The 18,042-nt window shown below is 42.7% G+C and overlaps 1 protein-coding gene, 1 long non-coding RNA gene and 1 pseudogene across 5 annotated transcripts in view; 2 read left to right on the forward strand and 1 right to left on the reverse strand.

Annotated features, from left to right (window-relative positions):
• Positions 1 to 18,042, forward strand: part of TEX264 (testis expressed 264, ER-phagy receptor) — a 570,054-nt gene that overhangs the window by 536,285 nt on the left and 15,727 nt on the right. The window lies entirely within an intron of this gene.
• LOC146797953 (uncharacterized) overlaps positions 1 to 18,042 on the reverse strand; it is a 242,856-nt gene that overhangs the window by 202,636 nt on the left and 22,178 nt on the right. The gene's annotated exons all lie outside the window — the stretch shown is intronic.
• LOC146797954 (uncharacterized) lies at positions 10,117 to 11,846 on the forward strand (annotated as a pseudogene).

Here is an 18,042-nt window from a genome sequence, read left to right on the forward strand (position 1 = left end):
GATGCTTAAGGGTGCCAGGCCTATTATGGCAGGAAACCTAGAGTTTTTAGAAGCTTGCGCAGCCTGGTTTTGGATCAAGGTTTAGCTGATGCTTGGATAGAATTAAATGCTAATCAGCCGGGGTACACGTATTTCTCAGCCCCTCAAAAAAAATTGGTGCGGCTGGACTATTTTTTCGTCTCATACTCCCTTCTTGGAAATGCGAGGGTTTTTACCTTGCCTAGGTTTATTTCCGACCATAACCCTGTAGTTTATAAAATTGAGCTCGATATGGTCACCCCACGAAATTTTGAGTGGACTTTCAACAGGAAAGTTTTGCTTGATCCGGAGTATTGTAGTCATATTAAGGTCTGGATCTCTAGCTTTTTTGAGATAAATAGAAACACTGCCTCTGTAGGAACTGTCTGGGATGCATTTAAGGCGGGTCTTAGGGGCGAGACCCTTAGCTTTGTCGCTCATAAGCGTAAAAATAATAAATCTGTTCTAGATAAACGTATAAGGGATCTAAACAATACTGAATGTGAGTTGGACAAACATATCAAAGAAGGTCGGGATCTATCGGAGATATTTAGAAAGTTAGCCATTAATAGATCAGTTATATATCAACAGTTTGCTGAGGAAGTGGCTGCTAAGTTCCAGACCCACAAAAGGGAATGCTATGAGCATGGTGAGCAGTCGGGTAAGGTCTTAGCCAATCGACTCCGACAAAGGGAGTTTCAGAATAAAATTTTGAAGATCAAAGACATGCAGGGAACAACTCAGGCAACACCTTATGGGGTGAGGAAAGCCTTTCAATTATTTTATGAGAATCTGTACCGAAATGAGGGTACTGAAAAGGCGGAGAGTTTTTTAGCAGGGATTGATTCTTCTTTTCTGTCAGAAGAACAGACAAATAGTTTGGTGGCTCCAATAACGCTAGAAGAAGTACAGACTGCCATTTTCTCACTTCCCTGTGGCAAGGCGATGGGTATGGATAGAATACCTTTGGAAGTGTATAGGAGGTTCTGGAGTGAGCTGGGGATAGAGCTGTTGAAGTTGCTGCAAAATGCTTTTAATGGCTGTCCGCCGGAGTCCTGGTCCAAAACGATTATTATGGTCTTTAAGAAAAAAGGGAAAGATGGGCTTCAATTAGGTTCATATCGACCTATCTCATTGATTAATGCAGACAGCAAGATCTACTCAAAACTTCTTGCTGTGAGAATGGCGAAAATTATAATGTCAATTGTCTCACCGCGTCAGCATGGGTTTATCGCGGGACGTGGTACCACAGATCATGTTAGTCTGGTTATATCTCTTCTAGACTGGGCGCAGGCGACTGGGTCACGGGTCGGGGTGGCCCTGCTGGATGCCGAGAAGGCGTTTGACAGGGTCTCCTGGGCCTACCTGTGGGCAGTGCTCAGATGGAAGGGCTTCCCTCCTGAATTTATGAAGGCCATACAGACTATGTATAAAAAGCCGGTGGCGGCTGTAAGGGTTTTAGGGGTGGAAACAGAGGAGTTCAAGGTGTGGAGGGGCACACGTCAAGGGTGTCCCTGTTCGCCTTTGCTCTTCGCCCTCTATATAGAACCTTTGATTCATAGATTGGAATGTGACTCGCTAATTGCCCCTGTCAAACCCCAGCTACATGATGTGAAAGTGTTAGCCTATGCTGACGACATAGCAGTCTTGACTAGTGATGTTGTTCAAGCGCTAGATAGAATTGAGATCTTGACGAGTGATTTTGCTAGGTATTCAGGTTATAAGTTAAATTTAACCAAGACTCAGGTCTTGCACTCAGAAAAGGGACGCCCATCTGATCTTAAACTAATGGTTGATCAGGCTGTATATTTGGGCATCAGAATTTCAGCGAAAGTTGAGGAAATACCAGCACTGAATGCTGACCCTATTCTATTAGAGTCTGATAGGACCCTGGAAAGGCTGGACCATTTGCATCTGTCACTTTACGGAAGAAGTAACTTTATTAAAATGTTGATTTTCCCGAAGTTTCTGTATATATTTAGGGCGATTCCGTTAATTTTTCCAAACTCCTTATTTGTGAAGATAGATAGACTTTGCTCTCGGTTCCTTTGGAGCTACAAAAGGTCATGGAGAGCCATGAAATGGCTTATTATGCCACTTAGCCGAGGGGGGTGGGCTATTCCAAATTTTCGTTTGTATTATTATATTTCGATGCTCCAATACTGTCGTATTTTGATTTATGGTGAAACGGCTGTCCTGGATCCGGCTGTAACCCCTTCTATTTTTTAAATGGTCCTGGGCACGGAAGCACGGTACTTATTAGTTAGGGTTATCGAACCTAGCTATTACAAAAAAACTAGATTTAAAGTTTTGGCTGCAGCTTTTTTTGTTTGGAAAAAGATATGCTTGATGTGCGGGATAAATAAAGTAAATGGCTATACACCGATCGGGCTCCCCGGGACTGTATCCACAGTCTTTATGGACTCCGTCGCTCGAAAGTGGCGGCTGGCCGGCATCAGGACTGTGGGGGATATATGCGAACATGGCCAATTATTGTCTTATGCTTCTGTGAGTGAAAAATTTAATTTGGAAAGGGGGGATTTTTTCAAATACCTACAACTGCGCAGCTATGTAGACAGAGCTATCATAGAGGGCACATGCTCACTTGAGGGAGTTCCGATACTCAAGGTGTTAAGCTGTAAGGCGAATCTCTCACAACTATACAAAGAAGCTAGTCGCGGCCAGCAAGATGATCTCCAAATCCAGGAACTTAAATGGAATAGAAAGATAGGGACTCTGAATCTAGACTTGCAGGAGTCGCTAGAAATGGCAAGTACTATCCTGTTTTCAGGGAGTTTAAAGAGCCAGTGCTTTATGTCAGTTTTCGATCTCTATTACACTCCAGCCAAGCTTGCAAAATGGAAGGTGGGAAGAGGGGACAAATGTGCACGCTGTGGTGAGAGCGCAGCGGAGGCTGTACATATGTTCTTTTTGTGCCCTTCATTGACCCAATTTCTCGGTGAAGTGCAATTTTTTCTGAACTCCTCTCTAGAACTTCCGGTAATCCTTAATCCAGGATTAGTGTTATTTGGTACCGAGCCTGAACGGTCAAATAATAGAAGGCCGGCACCACAAAGGGGCCTTTTATTTTTGAGTATGGCTGTGATTCGTCTTTGTATTACCACGAAATGGTTAAGTCCGGACTCACCCTCCTTCTTTGAATGGAGATCCAGGATTCTCGCTCTATACCACATGGAAGTTGCTTTATACAAATTAAAGGGATATAGAAGAAAGCAATTTGGTGAGCAATTATGGGCACCGATAACTGAGTGGTTGTCTGGCGGGGAATAGAGACAATATCTGTAATGCCATGAAATGATCTTCTGTGGTTTTGAGCTGTATGAATTGTTGCTCATTTGTAATATTTATGTATTGCTGACATTGCTGAATAAAATTTAAAAAAAAAAAAAAAAAAAAAAAGGGAATGTGAGAGCCTAAGCTATGCAGGGGGCGCTAGACTATAACAACGCCTTTCAACTATTATTTAAAGAGTGTTAGGGTCACAGTCAAACACAGTGTTCGAAGAGGAAGAACAGTCAGAATCTGGATTTAGTCTGTGGTGTAGCTAAATCCAACAAAAATGTAAATTAACGTCTCTTGGGGAGGACGACAATGTATTGTGATTAAGTAAACACTGGGAGGTGAGGTGGCTTAGTGGCCAAAGAGACCGCTAAGTCACTGAGAACCCAGGTATGAATCCTGGCTTCGGAGCTTTGATCAACATTATGTGATTCTGGACAAATCACTTAAAATCCTTGTGCCTAAATGTGAGAAATGTATTTGTGTAATTCCCACTTGAGGTACTCGCTCTTCTAGGTCATCACCCAAACGCCCCCCCCCCCCACCCCCCCCTTATGATGTGCAGTGCTTTACAATCATAGGGAAGGTGAAGAGGATGAGTGCATTTAAGTAAGATGCATAGAAAGATACTGGAAATGCATAAACACATGGTTAATTTATGGTGAAATACGCAAGAAATAAAGATGAAAGGTAATCTAAACTGAAGAATGAAGCACAGATCATTGTAGACGTATACAGAATAACCCGAATGCAGTCAGAGAAGAAACACGTTCTGAAGCTGTATTTAGGTAGAGCAAAAAAGAAGAAAATCTCAAAGACCTGAAAATGGGATATTTTCGTTACTGTCGAAATTTGTTCGTTGAATGAGGAAGGCGAGGTCTGAATGTAAATAGTATTAACGAGGTTTACAGAAGGATGATGGAAGAAAATGAATGTAATAAAATAAATGTATGTAACTTTCAGGTGGAATAACACAAACATAGATGTTTTTTGTCCGCACTTCATTAGGTTTAAGACATTGACAGACAATGGCGGAGAGAATCAGCGACTGATGCTGAAGGGACTGCATGTAGGGAAAGTAAGAATGGATCAAGGATAGAAAGCTGTGGAACTCATTTAGACAAAGTAGTAAGAGATTAAAGCAAATTCTTTAAGGAGACTGAGACAGTATGAACTGAGAAATGAGATTCAGCTTTAGAGAAGGGTAAATCCAGTTAGTATCAGAAAGGGAGTGTGATCCAATACACTAAAACTGCGGATAAATCAAGTTTGACCAAAATAGACGATAGGCAGTGAAGACCTGCCTGGTCATAACAATTAGATGTCAAAAGAAGCATCCTCTCTCTGAAGAGAACAAAGTGAAAGCTGAACATAGGAGAAAAAAAAAGATTGCTGGTAGAGATAAGAATGAACATTGTGACAGTATAACTAGCTTAAGAATCGTTAAGCAATGCAGAAGAAGAGTTATATGGTGGAAATGTTATTGGTGCCCAAAATCAGCAGCATTTTTTTCAATATAAGAACAATAGTAGTGGCTGGATGGAGGAAGGAAAGAAGCCCTTTGTGAGGGAAGATTTAAAGGGCAGGGTTATATAGGGAAGTGAGAAATTGTAGATAGTTTTGTTAACTTTGGAGTGCAACCTGTCACTGAACCAGTAAATTTAGCAGAAGTCAAAAAGCATTTTACTACCGATTTAATTTACTGTGGAAAATCGAGAAAAAAATAGGAACGGGTGCTGGTTATGCAACAGACAATTATATTAATGCTAAACTGGGCCTAACAAAAATGAATGTGTCCTCATGTAAAGCACTCTAATTTTGGTCAAGTTCGCGCTATATAAAACTTCGAGAGAAAAAAAAAAGCTACCACTAGCCTTAGAATAGCCGTGGCCTAATTTCACATGCATTCCACCTTCTCATGTATTCTCTAATCTCCTAATTTATATATGGAGGCTCATTTTGTAGGCCTGACATTAGCAAAGCCTTTTAGATCTACCTTTTGGTTCTACTAAAATTATAGGTGTAATATTCTAGTATGAGCTTAAAGCCAGACCTCTTCATCCATTGGCCTGCTATTGCTTCATTCACATTTTTATTCTGTCCACTTCAGCATCCAGCATGGAACAGTGGGTCAGCCCACTTCAGCTATTGGGTGTCTCTGCAGTGAGTGACGGCATTCTACCCTTTCACAAGGAGCACCTAGACACAAAGAAGTGCTTTGTCTCCTCAGAATTCCAACATTTAATAGTCAATGAGCCGAGCACAATTTTATACTGGCTACTAATAATTTCATTTAACAATGTCCTGCGAAAACATATATAAATAGCAACTTTGTACTATGGAATACGTCTTAATTCTCTCAACACTGTCTTAAGAAGTTCTGTTTTGTTTCTTACACGTAGAGAGAAAAAAACTACCTTCCACACGCATGATTTTGCTCAGGGGACAGTGATTCTCACCAGTTTATTTATTGTCTTAATGCAGCTTTTTAAAGGTACATGATGAGCAGGTCACTTCAGAATACTGTGCGATTCAGATGCGGGGGGGAGGGACGGGAGGCAGAAGGCACACTGAAAGTGCGTGATGCAATGATTTTGAGGCATCTCTTAAAAGGGCATTACATCGTGATGCAGTAACAGTCCACAAACCAGCTACCGCTCCAGTCACTTCGGGCCAGTTATACAAGGCGCCATATATATATATATATATATATATATATATATATATATATATATATATATATATATATATATATATATATACAACCAATCCTGCTACAAAATTTCAAAACAGGCGTAGACTCCGTGAAGATAAAGCAAGGAGTAATTTATTTCACCAAGAGACCTTGGCGCGTTTCGACGGCAAGCCGCCTTTGTCAATATCACAGGTAACACCAATAGCAACCATTAAATACTCCGTGTCTTTAGAGAAATCGTCATGGTAACGAAATACAATGAACATAGAAAATAGAAAAGAAGTCTTTACCCCAGAGTTGGAAGACAGACTTTGAGTAAACTTATATGTTCCTTGCTGCTGAGAGTAAATTAAATTTACATTTTCACAAAAACATATTTGTGCAATACAGGTTCAGCAGAAAGCCGGAACAAAAGATAGAATCACACACATAATTAAGAAAAGCTACGCAATGGAGCCCAAGTGGGCCTAGATCATACACTCCCTAGACAGTCTCCAGGCTCGTTAACTGGATGAACACAGAATAGCTGAGTAGCTTAATGTTTTCTGTTTATGACCAGATGGACTGTAAGGGAGGGGAAAACTAAACCTCTAGTGTGATCACATAGTACTAATGGTGTTTGTCTACCAAGTCTGGGTGTAATAAAAACCTAGACACATAATGTAATGGGAACTTATAATACAGTAAGGTGAACCTGGGAAAAAATGGAGTCTGGGTACGGTTAGAGACAGGCAGAATAGAATTACAAATGTACGGATAAGGCCTCATCCGTATTTAAACCAATTGGTATTTTGGTATTGAACAAAATTATGTACTTTGATTCGAGTCTACGCAAAGATTGTTGTCTATTCCCTCCTCTTGGGTTCTTAGGTACAGTGTCAATGACACAATAAGAGAGGTCACTGGCTCTTCCACTGTGGTATTGATTGATGTGTCTAGCCACAGGGTAGTTGGGATCATCGTTGTTAATAGCCCGTAAATGTTGAAGTATACGTACATGGACAGGGTGAATGGTACTCCCTATGTATCGTTTGTTGCATGTACATTGTAACATGTATACAGCGAACTCGCTTTTACACGTAAAGCTTCCCCTTATAATAAAGGGGGAGTGTCTTAATGGAGAGCTGATTTCTTTAATGTTAATACCATGTCGACAAGCCTTACATTTTGTACATTTTCTGAAGCCATTGTTGGTTTTGAGCCACTCAGAACCCTTGTTAACACTAGGTGCATTGTTAACTAGTTCTTGTCTCATGGATTTTGCACGTCTGAATGAAATGGGTGGTGTCTTAGGCATTTTATGACCAAGGACTGGGTCGCTACGTACAATCTGCCAATGTTTATACAACATCTTTCTAAAAAGGTCATGATACGCATTGTATCCAGTTATGAATCTTGGGGTTCCTGATGTAGAATTTTTATTTTTTATTTTTTCAGGATTAGGGAAAAGAAGTTCCTTTCTGGTGACCTTTTTAACTTTGGCATTAGCTTTGTTTAAAGTGTTAGCATTGTAGCCCCTTAGATCAAGTCTGTCAAATAGGGTATTGGTAGCTTTGACAAAATTGTTTTCGGTACTGCAGTTTCTCTTCATACGGAGACATTCTGCGAATGGGACGCTTTCTTTGAGAGAGGTGGGATGAAAGCTACTGTAGTGGAGAATAGAGTTCCCAGAAGTGGGTTTCCTGTAAGTTCTTTTTTCCATTTTTGAATTTTCCACAAATACCTCTAAATCTAAGAACTGTATAGCAGATTTGTTAGTATGACACGTAAAAGACAGATTAAGAGAATTCTCATTGAGTGCTTTGGCAAAGTTGAGAGCAGATTCTTCTGTACCTTGCCAGAGAATAAACAAATCGTCTATGTATCTCAGCCCACTTCAGCTATTGGGTGTCTCTGCAGTGAGTGACGGCATTCTACCCTTTCACAAGGAGCACCTAGACACAAAGAAGTGCTTTGTCTCCTCAGAATTCCAACATTTAATAGTCAATCAGCCGAGCACAATTTTATACTGGCTACTAATAATTTCATTTAACAATGTCCTGCGAAAACATATATAAATAGCAACTTTGTACTATGGAATACGTCTTAATTCTCTCAACACTGTCTTAAGAAGTTCTGTTTTGTTTCTTACACGTAGAGAGAAAAAAACTACCCTCCACACGCATGATTTTGCTCAGGGGACAGTGATTCTCACCAGTTTATTTATTGTCTTAATGCAGCTTTTTAAAGGTACATGATGAGCAGGTCACTTCAGAATACTGTGCGATTCAGATGCGGGGGGGGGAGGGACGGGAGGCAGAAGGCACGCTGAAAGTGCGTGATGCAATGATTTTGAGGCATCTCTTAAAAGGGCATTACATCGTGATGCAGTAACAGTCCACAAACCAGCTACCGCTCCAGTCACTTCGGGCCAGTTATACAAGGCCCTATATATATATATATATATATATATATATATATATATATATATATATATATATATATATATTACCTACTGGCGGTCGCCAGTAGGTAGTTATAGTTAGGACCCTATTTCCATAGGAAAACCGCAACATTCTATTTGGAATAACTTTGGCGCCGGTCGACAAATCCTCGCGAAATTTTCAAAACTAATGGGGCGCTACGCTCCGCTCCTAACCTGAAAGTCTCGGGGGGATTCGTCAAGCGGGGGCTGAGAAAAAAGGGGGGTCCCAAAACGCGTTTTTCCCATGCATTTTTCCATAGGACCTTTAGACACAGCTACAGCCCGAACGGCTGAACAGAGTTACTTGAAATTTGGCAGAGAGGTAGTCCTCAGGTCAAGGAAGTGCCTTTTGTAGGTCTGGTGTAAATCTGTTCAGTAGTTCCTGAGAAAATAGCATTTAAATCAATATATATATCTGTGGCAGCTTACGGTAAGCTTACCGTACGCGTACGGTGCCGTGCGCGAGCGCGAATCTGATTGGCTGTTAGATCTTAGTAAACATTCGAATCGGTGGAAACCAGGAAGTGGCAGCCGCCATTTTCTCTCTCGCACTCTGAGAGGGGGTTAAAAAACAAAGGCCAAAAACACGTAAAGGGGCTGTTTAGACAGCTCCTAAGCACCTAGCCATGTAGAGGGAGTCCCCAAAGATCCCCCAAGGCCAAAAACGGAATTTTAATTTTTTCGATAATTTCGCCGATTACGCTTACCGTACGCGTACGGTAAAAATTATGAAAAAAAAATATTATCCATACTCTCCCCTCCCCATGTGCAAATGGTGCCCGAAGAGCACCATTTGTGCATGGCATAACATTAAACCAAAAAATTAAAATATTACCTTTCACAACGAAGCGCATCATATGTCCTCCATGTGCGCACGGTGCGCGAAGCGCATCGTGCGTACATGGCCCATCTAGCGTAACGTGGGCACGCGGTGCGCGTAGCGCACCGCATGCCCACCGTGCGTGCACGGCACTAACTGCGTAAAGTGGGCGCGCGGTGCGCAAAGCGCACCGCGTGCTCACTGTGCGCGCACGGTGCGCGCACGAAACGAACTGCGTTAAGTGGGCGCGCACGCCACGAATGGCGTAAAGTAACTTAGCATTTAAAAAACCGTACAAATTCACTGAAAAAACCATAGGTTTCACACACGTTATAGTTAGGAATTAGCATTTAAAAAACCTTGCAAATTCAGTGAAAAAACCATAGGTTTCACACATGTTATAGTTAGCTGGACATTTTACTGATAAAAAACCAATGAAATTCCCCCGTTATAGTTAGTGCAGGCAACTATAACTCACGCGACCGCAATCCTCTGCTGATGACATATGTGTCTTTATGAAAAAAAAATATTTGTATTATAATATATATTGTGTTATATATTATATATTATGTATTATATTATATATTATATATTTTAAATGCCCCCCCCCCCCCCGCCCCCTAGTGGGAGGAGAGAGCCTGGACATGTCTGCACAGGTTTCTGCTCAGAAAACAATCCTTGACTGTGCAAAATGTTGAAGAATATTGAAGATAATACTGTAAATCTGCAAAAGCAAAGTCAGAAACATTGAGTTCCAGTACTCAGTAAAACATAAGTGCCGACGGAGACAGCCGAACCAGAACATAAACTGACAGATCTTGGAAGTACCGTCAAGGGCAATTCGGTGGTTCTACGAGTCTCAGCTGTGCACCTCCGTGCCTGAAGATGAAGAAATGACCTCTAGAAAATTAAGACAACACTGATCAACCACTTCTTGTGTAAACATGTCCAGTACCAGCTCTGATCATGAGTTGGTTACTGCAGTGCTCTGCTTCCTAAAGTGATATCAGACCACCATTCAGTGCTAGAGGTGTATTGTAAACTCTTTCAGGCCATTCCAAAGCAACCAGCGAAAAGCGCAGTTAACTGAAAGTTCAAAGAAATGGGGGTTCTGCTATATAAAACACAGAGTACTGTCCCAGTGTGCACCAACCAGAAGGACGATGGATCTTTACTCGCAAGCTCGCAGAACCATTTTCCAGTCTAAAGACACTATCGCCCACAAAGAAGCCTTACACATGTTATGAGTGTGGCGAGTATTTGGTGACCTTTGCACTTTAGTGTTTAGTGGGAACGCAAATGTGCAAAATACCACACACATACAGGGAGTATGAGAATAACACAAGTGCTTTTTCTGTCATGTTGACCCTTCAGGAAGCACAGTCAAGAGATGTAGAAAAATACATACCTGACTCCGAGACACTAACCAAGAAAGAAAAAACATACGCTTTCAGTGAATGTGGAAGTAGTTTTACCGAATCATCTAAACTCAGAAGTCATCAGCGAACACACACAGGGGAAAAGTCATTCAAGTGCAGTGAATGTGGGAAGAGCTTTAGTCAATCTGCACACCTAAAACGGCTATAGAGAACACACACAGGGGAAAAGCCATACAAATGCAAGGAATGTGTGAAGAGCTTTAGTCAATCTGCACACCTAAAACGGCATCAGAGAACACACACAGGGGAAAAGCCATACAAATGCAAGGAATGTGTGAAGAGCTTTAGTCAATCTGCACACCTAAAACGGCATCAGGGATCACACACAGGGGAAAAACCATTCAAGTGCAATGAATGTGAGAGGAGCTTTATATATTTATCAGACCTAAAACTCCATCAGAGAACACACACTGGAGAAAAACCATATAATTGCAGTGAATGTCTGAAGAGCTTTAGTCAATTATCACACCGAAAAAAGCACCAGAGAACACACACAGGGGAAAAACCATATAATTGCAGTGTATGTAGAAGTAGTTTTAGTGACTCGTCAACATTAAAAGTTCATCAACGAACACACACTGGAGAAAAACCATACCATTGCAGTGAATGTGAAAGTAGTTTTAGTTCCTCTTCAGGATTAATGTATCATCAACAAACACACACAGGGGAAAACCATATAATTGCAGTGAATGTCTGAAGAGCTTTTGTACATTATCACACCTAAAAAATCATCAGAGAGCACACACAGGGGAAAAACCATATCATTGCGGTGAATGTGGAAGTAGTTTTAGTGACTCATCAAGATTAAAAGTTCATCAACGAACACACACAGGGGAAAAACCATATCATTGCAGTGAATGTCTGAAGAGCTTTTGTAGATTATCACAGCTAAAGCGGCATCAAAGAACACACACAGGGGAAAAACCATATCCTTGCAGTGAATGTGGAAGTAGTTTTAGGAATTCGTCAACATTAAGGAATCATCAGCGAACACACACAGGGGAAAAACCATTTAAGTGCAGTGAATGTGTGAAGAGGTTTAGTCGATTCATAGACTTAAAATACCATCAGAGAAATCACACAGGGGAAAAAACCATACAAGTGCAGTGAATGTGTGAAGAGCTTTTGTCAATCACCATACCTAAAACAGCATCAAAAAACACACACTGGGGGAAAAAACATTCAAGTGCAGTGAATGTGGAAGTAGTTTTAGTGACTCTTCTTCATTAATGTATCATCAACGAACACACACCGGGGAAAACCATTCAAGTGCAGCGAATGTGGGAAGAGCCTTTATATATTTATCATACCTAACACTCCATCAGAGAACACACACTGGAGAAAAACCATATCATTGCAGTGAATGCGCGAAGAGGTTTAGCCAATTATCAAGCCTAGAAAAGCATCAGCGAACACACACTGGGGAAAAACCATATCATCCCAGTGAATGTCTGAAGAGCTATAGTCAATTTTCACACCTAAATTTTAAAACTTACCTATTTTTAAAACTGTGATAACTTGTGTAAACACTGCGCACTTCAGGGCACGGTAGAGCGGACCTAGCGCTCACGTGACCCGAGCACCGGCTGCCTTCGCCGCTGGACACGCCCACCTTGAGGCCACGCCCACTTCCCGCCTTACGGCCCCACAAATATGTGTAACTTCAGAACGCGCAGCGGGCGAGCGCAGCGGGCGCGCCGTTGGCGCGCCGAAGGCGCGCCTAAGGCAAGCCCGTCTGCGCCCGTCCGCGACCAGCCGGGACCCGGGGCCACAAAATTTGGCTCTCATGACATCCACAGCGGGACCTACAGCTCGGCGGCCCTATACAGTATAGGTAGGATCGCCACTTCTCAGTGCTCCCACACTTTCGCGTCGTTAGAGCTACCCGCCCGATGTCCAGGGTGCAAGCACTCATTCTGCAAATCCCCGCTAGCCACAACACAAACGTACCGTATGTACGTGTTAAACTGCCGCTCCTTGCCCAAACACAGCACACAGATTGCCATGCTGCTTGAAGAACATAAGCCAGACGCGGTATTTCTGACAGAAACGTGGCTCACTGTACACTCTGAGCCAGACGTAGTTCAAGCCTTACCCGTAGGATATTATATCCTTAGAGCAGATAGACCGGTAGGGAGAGGCGGAGGTCTGGCGATCATTCTGAAGAACCAGTACCGATGTCGTACCACAGCAGAGACTATTCCTGAATGTGAGAGCATAGCATTCTGCATAGAGTTCAACGCTAACAACACTTTCTCTGGTACCTTGATCTACCGCCCCCCGGAGCCTGTAAAAGAGTTTCATAGGTCTCTTCCTGAGACCATAGCGGGAAGAATTCTCTCTGCCGCTAACTACACGATTTTAGGAGACTTCAATCTCCATTTTAATTCCCCCTCAGACTACATTGCTCAGGACTTACTAGATGACCTGGAAGCCCTCCAACTGTCCCAACTGGTTGCTGCCCCGACCCATGAAAAGGGCAACTTACTCGACCCCATATTCAGTAACTGTCCGGATTTAACTGTTGATCAACCCACCCCTCTCCCATGGTCGGACCATTTCCTGGTCCATTTCACCTGGGTCAAATACAAAACCCCCCAGCTCCCTCTCCAAGTTTTCTCTAGGAGGAACTGGTCTAAACTTCCATTGGAGTCCTGGCTGCTTAAACTAGACTCCACCTGCCCTTCACTCGGCCCAGATCCTAATGTGGCTAACTCCCACTACGAAAACTGGATCACCCATTCGCTAGACTCGATCCTCCCGGTCCGTAAATCCTCCTCGAATAGACTACAGAAATCTGCCCCTTGGTTTTCTGACTCTCTAAGACAACTAAAACGCCTCTGCAGGCAACGAGAGCGAGCCTGGCGTTTAGACTTCCTTCCAGACAAAAAGGCCTCCTACAAAGAGGCGATCAAAGTCTATAAAGAAGGGATCAGAACGGCCCAGGCAACTTATTATTCTGAGAAAATATTAGAAGCTAAATCGAAACCTAAAGAAATTTTCCAGATCATAAAGCATTGTTCCATCGCCAACACGGCACCTCCATCCAACAAAACCAAGGATCAATGCAACGAGCTTGCGGATTTCTTTCATAATAAAGTCACAAAAATGTATTCCACCTTCCCCACCTCAGCCATAACTCTGGATATACTCCAATCCTCCCCCCCTAAATCACCTCGGCACCCAGATCAGCCTTCCCTTGAGCACTTTCCTCCTCTGGACCTTGACACTTTAAGCAAGGTGGCACGACAAGTAAAATCTGGCTCCCCCCGTGATCCCGCTCCTCCAGAAGTTCTAATGCAGGCAAGCCCAGCCACTCTGCCTGTCATCCGGGATCTTCTAAATACCTCCATATCCGCATGCTCAGTCCCCACAGCTTGGAAGCAGGCCATGGTACGGGCGCTGCTGAAGAAGCCCAGCCTGGACCCAGACGACTATTCCAGCTACCGCCCCATCTCACTTCTCCCTTGGGCCAGCAAGGTGTTAGAGAAGCACATAAACGCGCAGCTGGTCCAGTTCCTGGAGGACCACTCTCTGCTACACACATCCCAGACAGGCTTCAGACCAAAGCATGGCACTGAAACCGCCTTGCTAGCCGTTACCGAAGAAACTCGAAGGATACTGGACCAGGGAGGATCAGTGGCAGTGATCCTCCTTGATCTAAGTGCCGCCTTCGATACGGTCAGCTATACCACCCTGCTGGACCGTCTCCATAACATCGGAGTTTCAGGTGACGCTTTAAGGTGGTTTGATTCCTTTCTGTCTGGGAGGTCGTTTCAGATCTTCGACGGAGAGATGGCGTCCTCGAGTAAACCCCTGAGCTGCGGAGTACCACAGGGCTCTTCCCTGAGCCCTGTACTGTTCAACGTATACATGAGGCCGCTGGCGGGTGTTGTCGAACCATATGGCATTAAAATCGTGTCATATGCCGACGACACCCAGCTTGTGGTCTCGTTGGCCACGAAGAACAATAGGCATTCCGCAGCCGACCTCCTAAATTGCCTAGTGGACGTCAAGGGATGGATGACCAACTCCTCCCTAAAACTAAACGGTGATAAGACGGAGCTTATGCTCCTAGGCCCTACCTCTCCCGTACCCTTCACTTCTTTGTGGCCCAGTGTCCTGGGCCCCCCCCCACCCCTAAGGACAGTGTCAAAAGCCTGGGGGTGTGGCTGGATAATAAACTCTCCTTCTCTACTCAGGCCAAAAAACTGTCCTCCACCTGCTTTGGCCTACTTAGAATCTTGAGGAAGGTTCTCCCGCTACTTCCCCTAGAGGCTAAAAAGGTGGCGGTACAAGGCCTCATCCAGTCTCGTCTGGATTCGAACAATGCCTTATATGTAGGGGTACCGGAGATAACCCTCAGAAAACTGCAGGTCGTTCAAAACTGTGCAGCCCGCACCTTGCTGGAAATCTCGCGCACTCACTCAGCCAGACCTGCTCTAAAAACTCTCCACTGGTTGCCAGTGAGGCAGAGAGTGACCTTCAAGGCGCTGTGCTTGGCGCACCGCGCCTTCTGGAAAACAGCCCCAGCCATCAACTCCGACCTTATCATTCCTTACCAACCTAACAGGAACCTTCGGTCGACGGAGGCGTTCCTTGCTGTTGTTCCCAGAGTGAAGCGAGCCAGGTCTGGGGGCAGGTTGTTCTCTTTGAACACCGCCAAGCTCTGGAATGCTCTCCCCATCTCACTCCGGTCCAACCCTGACCTCCTCTCATTCCGCAAAAATTTAAAGACCCTATTATTTGCTAAATCCGACTCCTCCTAGATCCCCTCCACTCACTCCCTGCTTCTACTCAGCGCTTGGACGCTTTCGGGCAGCAACCGCGCTTAACAAGTACTTTTACATTACATTACATTACATTACATATGTATAGCTAAAATTTAATGGAAGAAGACATGGGCAAATAAGTGTCTAAATACAGTATTAGCATCAGCAGAGGATTGCGGTCGCGTGAGTTATAGTTGCCTGCACTAACTATAACGGGGGAATTTCATTGGTTTTTTATCAGTAAAATGTCCAGCTAACTATAACATGTGTGAAACCTATGGTTTTTTCACTGAATTATATATATATATATATATATATTATATATATATATATTCAGTGAAAAAACCATAGGTTTCACACACGTTATAGTTAGGAATTAGCATTTAAAAAACCTTAGAAATTCAGTGAAAAAACCATAGGTTTCACACATGTTATAGTTAGCTGGACATTTTACTCGTAAAAAACCAATGAAATTGCCCCGTTATAGTTAGTTCAGCTAACTATAACTCGCGCGCCCGCAATGCACTGCTGATGACGTCACATATTACATCACTCATGACATGGTCAGTGACATCACTCATGACATCACTGATGACATCTCAAATGACATCACTGATGACATCATCCAGTGAATGTGTATTTTTCTGAAAATTAAATATGTTTTATATATGTATATCTCAAGGACGATGGAAGAATAAATGGGTATATAAGTGTCTAAATGGATGATTTGTTTTTGAAAAATTGATTGTATAACTGACTGATTAAGTGTATCTTAGTGAATACATGGCTTAGTGAGTAATGTTTAAATATGTAAATATCTGTATCAGTCTCTCACTTTGTGTATAAGTGGCTGCATGGGTTGGTGAGTAGCTACATGGGTGTCTATATAGGTTATTAGTTGGTTTTTTGAGTATCAGTCTGAGTGTCTGCATGGTTCGGTGGGGGGTATTACGTAGTGCATAGGTGCATGTATGTGTTGAACAGAGCATGTGTGCAGGACTGCATGGGTGGATGAGTGTGTGTATGGGTGTGTTAGTGAGTGAATGACTGTCTCAATAGTGTCTTTATGAGTAACTACATATGTTTAAAACTAGTATATGTGACTATTGGTGTATATATGTGATTATATGTGAGAGATTGAAAGAGTTCCTGTATGAATAAGTATGTGTTTCTATAAGTGATTGTTTAAAAGACTAAGTATGTGTAAGTTTCCGTAGAAGTAAGTGTGGTGGTGTGTGTATAACTGTATATGCAAGTAAATGTATGTTTGATTCTTTATTAGCATGAGTGACTATGTGTGTGAGTTGCTCTATGGATGAGTGGCATTGTGTAACAGGATGTATAGGTGTATGTGTACATATGATGAGTGAGTACATGTATGAGTGACTGTATTGGACTGTTGGTGAATGAGTGGATGTGTATGTGGATCTTAGAATTACTGAAGAGGTTGTTGTAACTGTTATTGGTATGTCCATTGTTTTGTAAATTTTAGTCTCTATTTTTGAATGTGTGTGTCAAAGGTTATATTAGGGGAAGAGGAGGTCTGCCACTCTATCACAAGGATGATGTCATCAGTGATGTCATCAGTGATGTCATTTGAGATGTCATCAGTGATGTCATGAGTGATGTCACTGACCATGTCATGAGTGATGTAATATGTGACGTCATCAGCAGTGCATTGCGGGCGCGCGAGTTATAGTTAGCTGAACTAACTATAACGGGGCAATTTCATTGGTTTTTTACGAGTAAAATGTCCAGCTAACTATAACATGTGTGAAACCTATGGTTTTTTCACTGAATTTCTAAGGTTTTTTAAATGCTAATTCCTAACTATAACGTGTGTGAAACCTATGGTTTTTTCACTGAATTTCTAAGGTTTTTTAAATGCTAATTCCTAACTATAACGTGTGTGAAACCCATGGTTTTTTCAGTGAATTTGCAAGGTTTTTTAAATGCTAATTCCTAACTATAACGTGTGTGAAACCTATGGTTTTTTCAGTTTATTTTTTTCGTTTTTTTAAATGCTAAGTTACTTTACGCCATTCGTGGCGTGCGCGCCCACTTAACGCCACCAAAAGCACAGGGGGTGGGGTCAATGTGGATAGTGGTTTTTTATTTCGATTTTATATTTTTATTATAATTTAATGCAATTTTTTTTTATTTCATTTTTTGTAAGCCTTTTTTAAATAATTTATGTACTATATCCTGCATTATCGAAAGGTTTTTTTTAATGCATTTTTTTCCGTGCGCGTACGGTAAGCTGACGCTACGCGCTTGTAAAATACGCGTACGGTAAGCTGACGCTACGCGCTCTGGACGTAATTAGTGCAGCGCGCCTACGTGATACGTGCGTGCCGTACGCGTATACCCGGAAGCAACGTCGCGGTTACGCAGGGGCGTGTAATGCGCATGCGCGATACGTGATACGTGCGTGCCGTACGCGTACACCCGGAAGCAACGTCGCGGTTACGCAGGGGCGTGTAATGCGCATGCGCGAAAGTGACGTAAGCGCTGCGTAAGCGCACCGTAAGCGT

The sequence above is a fragment of the Triturus cristatus genome, chromosome 9 (assembly GCF_964204655.1).
Source record: "Triturus cristatus chromosome 9, aTriCri1.1, whole genome shotgun sequence".
In the NCBI taxonomy this organism is placed as follows: domain Eukaryota; kingdom Metazoa; phylum Chordata; class Amphibia; order Caudata; family Salamandridae; genus Triturus; species Triturus cristatus.